Below are 6,960 nucleotides of genomic sequence, written 5' to 3' on the forward strand. Positions count from 1 at the left end.
TTTAAAACCAGGTCACAAATATATACTTTAATTTAAAAATAAGACTAAATAATTTCCTAAAACAGCTTTAGTCCTGTAGATTTAGAAAACATTACGTACACAGGAGTACAGTATGTAGTTCATTTGTTGTGAATAAATACAGATTTGCTGCTCTAGGGATTATTTACAGCAGCAGGACAATGGATGTGGGATCGACTTAAACTACAGTGGCTGTATTCACTGTAATGAAGGAACATCTCACTCAACATGTGACTGACTCACTGTGTCTTAAATAGGTTTTGTACGTCAATGGAGGTCAATAGCACAGAGGAATACCTGACAATGCCTGTGATGTTGGTCTTTTCATCAATAGACCCTGTTTTTTTGTACTGTGTCACAAGCCTAAAAGGTTGAAAATCACTGGTTTAATCTAAAAAAATATTATAAAATAAGTACTCAAGTAAAGTACAAATGCCTGTAATTTGTGGTTAATTGTGGAAATTTTTCTAGCCCATTAACTTATCCCACATTACTGTGTACTGTCTCTTACTGGTATTTAATGGTTTACAACCGTCAGACTTTTGGTTGGACCGGTGTAAATTTGCACATCACTTCAGGCTGACTTGCCGTGCTGCTTAACACTGGTTTCTACTAATCCAGTAGTTTTTTTTTTTAAAAGGGTAAAGGTGCAGAAACATGTTAATTCAGCGCAGTGGAACCATATCACTGCCAGAAAATAGGTCACCACACTGTAGAGAAAGTGTTGTATGTAAAAATTCAAGAGAATGAAAGACAAAAGTTTCTTTTTTTGCCCACACACTGTGTTATTGAGTCTTAATGATATTCTTGTGATCTACAGGGCCATTGTGCTCATGAAGAACACCTGACCTCTACCTGACCTTTTAGAAAAAACTCATAACAGTCAGTTTTCTTAACTTTAGTGACAATATTTTCTAGTGCAACAGTGATTTAGCTTTGACAGTGAGTGGAAGAAATATGAAACGTAATATTTAAATACATTATCCTCATTGCTTGAATGTATTTATTTGTGGAATTTTACTTATCTGAGGCAAAAATAACCATTCTGTTGGAACAGGCACATTATGATCTGATGATGCATCAGAACTATTTAGTGCAGATCTTTGGTTTTTCTTTTTTTTCTTGATGTGGACTGGCCATCTTTCCTGGAGCTCTGAGGAGTCAGACTTCCCTTTTAAAACCACATGACAAAACAAAGTATTTATTCTATCTCTCTCCACACACACACACAAAACACACACACAATGACATAGCTTTTTATTTCTTCCAAACGTCACCCTGAATTTGACTATTGAATTTCAATTTGAGCTTTTTTTTAATTTTTTTAATGTTTAATTATTATCAATACTTTTTAAATAAGACATATTTAGCTAAATGCCGATGTCAGCATGCGACTTGCTCACAATGACAATGCTAACACACTGCTGTTAGCAGGTTTTGTGTTTACTATGTTCACCAATTTAGTTTAGCTTGTTAGCATGCTAGCATTTGATAATTAGCACTAAACACAAGGTACAGCTGAGGCTGATGGGAATGTCATTATCTTTGCAGGTATTTGATCCTAAATTGAAGTTTTGGACACAACAACATTTTGATCTGAGAATGTGTTAGATAAAAATGGCAGATGATTACCAAACTTATTACAATCATTTAAAAGAGAACATGAATGTCTGTACAAAATTCAATCGCAGTCCATCCCCAGTGGATGAGATTTTCAGTCTGGACCAAAGTGCTGGTCAGGTTGACAGTCCAATATTGTCATCTGTAGAGCTGAAATGGTTAATTAAAATACAAATCAAAATGTGGTTGAAACAAAAACTGCAAATGGCAAAGCAGAAGGAAGACTGTAAATGAAACAACAAAAAGTAACGTATTACTTGCCAGAAACAATTAAATGAAACAATAAATCACACATTCAAATATTTTTTACCAATGATTTTCCATTTGTATAATACATGCATGAATCTGATTAATAACATCACAATGATTGAATGAAGTCTGGTGGCCTCCCTCTTAAAAGAAGAGTCACCAAGAGATAATACTGCTGGCTGATCATCAGTAAATGTGGAAACAATGGGAAAAGATGACCGGCACACGTCACACACTCACAGGCTCACATAAACTGCCTTGGGCCTTTACTACAGTACTTCAAAGACTGAAAAAGGGGGAAGAAACATTTGGTAATCTCTTAAATGTGCCCACCTCTTTTTCTCCTCCTTCCCTCTTCAATGAGTACCATTCTTCTCTGCTCAGACCAGGAGGCAGACCTTTACATGTAGAGTAAAGCTGTGTGGATATTGGACTCATTGCTCAACTATGCAGTAGAGAAGAGGATTAGCTCAAGCTGAGTACCAAAGCAAGGATTTGGCATTTGGCCATTTATCCATTACCTGGCGGACTGAGAGAGACACAGCCATACTCTTTGTCTCTTTTCACCTAAATCTCCACTTTACTCCCCTGGATTTCTCCTTTCTTCTTCAACCCCATCTTTCCACTTTCTCTCTCTCAACCATGACCCTTTTATCAGAAGACCAGTCAGCGAGGCCCCAACCCTGCCAGCTCTCGGAGCCTGGCAAACACATCAGCACTTCTTTGTACCAACAGACTGCATTAGTTCAAAAGAGGACTATGTGGACAGTGAGGAGATTGCTGTGTTCGGAGCCGTAGAGCCCCCAAGGCGCTCAGAGGCCGCCTCATCCTTCACAGCATGGTCATGTTTGGAAGGGAGTTCTGCTACGCTGTGGAGGCAGCATTCGTCACACCGGTACTTCTCAGCGTGGGCCTGCCCCGCAGCCTGTACAGCTTGGTGTGGCTGATCAGTCCCATTCTGGGCTTCTTGCTCCAGCCCATCATCGGCTCGGCCAGCGACTACTGCCGCTCGTCGTGGGGCCGGCGGAGGCCTTACATCCTGGTCCTGGGCATCCTCATGCTGATTGGAATCACCCTGTTTCTGAACGGGGATGCCGTCGTCTCAGGTAAGGGATGGGCGGGAGGATTTAAAAAAGAGAGGAAATAGAAAGAGAAACAGACCGTAAGGGGGAGGTACAAGTATAGTTTTGGTCTTGTCATATCAGAAAGTGAGTTCTTGATTGTTGGGACTGACTGCTTTTGACTCAGAGGGAATAAAAGAGAATGGAAAATCTGTTCATTCATCAGCGAAAAGAAAAACTGTAGAGCACGCAGCTGAAATCTGACATCACCTTGATCTCATTCTAATGTATGCTTATACTTGAAAATATGCAGAATAATGACTATAAATGTCCCTTTTTTAAAATGAAAGTCATACATTTTTATGATCTAGTTATATTTTATATTTTGCCTTCAAAGCTTTGTCTTATCTCTTAGACTTTTACAGACTCAGGTTTCGAACTGTATCAGTATCTTCTCGCTTATTTTGGAAAAAAAGTCATATCCATCAAGATTTTTTTTCTTCTCCTTGTTAAATGTGTGAGCACAAGGTCCCGAGAGGCTTTTATGCTAACACGTTTAACTTGTGACTGAAGATAAATGTGTGACTTGTTTGGGTGAAGGCACAGACTGAGAATGAGGCATTGCCATAGGGCATGACTACAAAAATGTCAAGGCACCTTTAGTTTGAAGACGTAAAGCAACTGATAACATTTAGACAATTCAGACTCAGAAGCGTAAGGTAGTTTTGAAGGGCCCCAGCACATGCTATTATGAGTGGCATGACTGTTCGCTTGGCTTGGAGATGTGGTCAGCTTGTCAGTCTTGACAATTTTTGCACATAAACTAGCTACCGTATATTGTATCATTTTGTCCCATGATCAAACAGACTTAACTTTGGACAGCATCACACTACATGTCACTTAGCAATGATCATTGCATATCTGTATATGACAAAAATACCAAACGAAATAAGACATTGATTTAATTGCATAGTTTTTTTTAAGTTTATGTAGAACAAGCATTTACTTTTGCTATTGCCACTGACTATCTTGTATACAAAACTGAAACCATGCGTTTGCTTACTCAAGGGAATATACTGTATATGGCATTGTTATTAAGTTATCAGGAGTTCTTCTTTGAACACAGGCATATTTCCCAGGTGGCAATCTGAATCACTTTTACAAGGGCCCTAGCTCAGCCCAACACATATCTATCTCGATCCCACCCCCCCCCCATCCACGGGCCGCTGCCTGCCCTGCCTATAATAATGCCCCTGCCCAGACTGTCTCCTGAGTATCCGGCAGGCAGCATCACGAGTAGATCTCCCTGACGAAAGAATCTGTGACCTTTTCTGAGACGGGCCACATGAACATGATCACTGTGGGGTTAAGTACAGAAATATTTACTGACAAATCCCCCCCATTCTAATTTTCACAGTTGGCCCAGGAAACATTTAATGACAGAGCTTGAAATATGTCATCCTTAATATTACCTCAATCATATATTTTGATTGGATTATAATTAGAGTAATCATGGGACAGGACATTGAATAGTACAAAAATGTCCAAAACACTCTGCAAACACTGTAAAATTTAAAGGGGTGTTGGGTACATTAGGTTGAGAAATCTCTATTTATAATGAAATGGTTGAAATTATACAAGAGAGATAGTGTAATGTGTACTTATACTAGCTGTGCTTCTAGTGTAGTATCCTTGTTTCAAATCTGGAGCTTAGGTCAAAAAGAAAATCTAAATCAGCTAGTTTGAAGTAAATTTTTTCTACGTTGCATGCTGTGTTTTCGAATTGAGTTTCTATTAACAAAGCTCTGGGATTTGCTATAATCATCATACGGACTATGAAGTATTTCTTTCTTCCGATGCATGCTGGATAAGCTGATTATCCTTCCACTATTCTCAGGATTGTAGTGAATGCCACAGGAATCTTTGTTGTTAATAGCTACAGAAAAGTCAGTACATTGAAATATCCTCTTCAACTAACATTTCAGACTTGAACATTGTTCTTGCCTTAATGGACACATTCAGTATATTTTACTTAAATCTCAAAAAAATCGATTTACGCATGTTTATTGGCCGGATAAATATTCATCAGCAACCTTTTTCCCTTTTGATGAGTACACAAAAGAAGACTAGGCTTTATAATCAAACAGCCAGGTTTTAATATATAATTGTTAACTGTGCAACATAGTTAGGATTCAAACCACGAAGCGGTAGAACCCTTCTATGTTTGTCTGTTTTATTTATTATTATTTGTTGTCTGCCGAGCCGGCTCAAATTCCTGTGAGCTGGAATGAGATAGAAACATGAAACTTGGTGGAATAACTGGAAATGGTGTGCATGTGCTTCTATAGAAATATGAACCCAATTGGCCACATGGTGGCGTTGTAATTGGCTTAAAAATGCAAACTTTGAAAGGCCACGCCCCCACATCGTAAGTCTGATTGACTTGAAATTTCTCACACAGTGCAGTTTAATGAAAACTTTTCTGCCATTTAAATTTTTTTGAAAAACACATTTTTTTTTGTCCAACACCGTAGCTCGGATTGCCACCAAATTTTCAGTGTATATCAATGGATCAAGCGTATTACAAGTTATATAAAGCATGTCCATATCTCAATACTTTCAAGTTTTGACCAATGAACTTCTAAAGGGGCGTGGCTCTGAATATAAATGAACACAAATCATCAAGGCCAGTCATCACAAAACTCAGTTTTCAGATCAGATCAGATAATTGACGCAAATCAAGGTTTGAGCGTAGAATCGCAGCTTGCAGCTTTATTACCAACTGTTTTTGTGTTGGTCATCTGCTTTTCTCAAATTGCCGTGAGCTGGACTGAGCTACATATCACACTGAATTGAAAATAAAAGTTTCTGACAAATCAGTTGTAGGCATTTTAAACAAATGGCACGGTTTGTCCAATCGCTACAAAGCTTGCAGGATATGTTTTATAACGACGTTGGACCACATGTGTGAAATTACTTTGAAGTCACTATTGAGAAAAAAGGTTTGAACCCGCAAATCGCCACTTATTGCGGCTATGTTTTTTCTTGTTTTTTTATGACAAGCTCCAAGTGCCTCTCAATGTGCTAACTGTCATTCTTTTAACTGTGAAATTAAACATGCAAATTTGACACTTCAAGTTCAGTCAAAAAATAATCATGACTGTATCAATATATTATTTACACACAGTGCTTGATGAGTGATGAGATGCTTTTGTTCCGTTTTGCAGCAATAGTCAGCAACAGGTCATTGAAGAGTACATGGGCCATAGTGGTGGTGATGTTCGGAGTCGTGCTGTTTGACTTTGCTGCAGACTTCATCGACGGGCCCATCAAGGCCTACTTGTTTGATGTGTGTTCACATCGAGACAAGGAAAGAGGTCTACACTACCATGCTCTACTCACAGGTGTGTAATACTGACAAACACACACAGACAAACACACGCACACACACGCACTGCTGTGTTTACTTCATTGCTCTTCTCCTCGCTGGCTGTTTCCAACATGCATCTTGATGGATTTGTTTGATGAGAGGTTCCTTTTTAATCTGTACAAAAACCAGAGTGTAGGTAGATTGAATTGACAAGATTTAAAACATACACAATTGTCAAGGATTAAAATAAACAAAAATATGAAGGCTTATTTCTAATTGCATTACAAGATGGCAGATTAAATACAAAGAGTTCAATCTGCTGTGTAAAATGACAAGTTGTTGTTGTTGTTGTTGTATATTAGGTTATGTGCCAGACTGTTTCTTAGCTGGGCACAGGTGTCACTCCCCGATGTAAGTTGAATGCAGATTAGTCGCGCATGCGTCACTTTGCGACGAGAAGCCTACAAGATACTAACGAGAGATTTCTGTAATGTCAATACAGTAAAAATGACCTACTTAAAAAAGACCTTCACTGCTGGCTACAAGTTAGCATCAAACACAACAAAGGTGTCAGCTGAAGTGTTTTGAGCTAACGTTAGCAATCAAACAATCATAGATAGCTAAAAGTTTTTGAAATGACTG

General features: G+C 38.5%; 1 pseudogene; it reads left to right on the plus strand.

Annotated features, from left to right (window-relative positions):
- The first annotated feature begins 2,327 nt into the window (after window positions 1–2,327).
- Window positions 2,328–6,352, plus strand: LOC116675363 (membrane-associated transporter protein-like; annotated as a pseudogene).
- The last annotated feature ends 608 nt before the right edge of the window (window positions 6,353–6,960 follow it).

This window comes from Etheostoma spectabile, unplaced genomic scaffold (assembly GCF_008692095.1).
Source record: "Etheostoma spectabile isolate EspeVRDwgs_2016 unplaced genomic scaffold, UIUC_Espe_1.0 scaffold00001844, whole genome shotgun sequence".
NCBI classification, from domain to species: domain Eukaryota; kingdom Metazoa; phylum Chordata; class Actinopteri; order Perciformes; family Percidae; genus Etheostoma; species Etheostoma spectabile.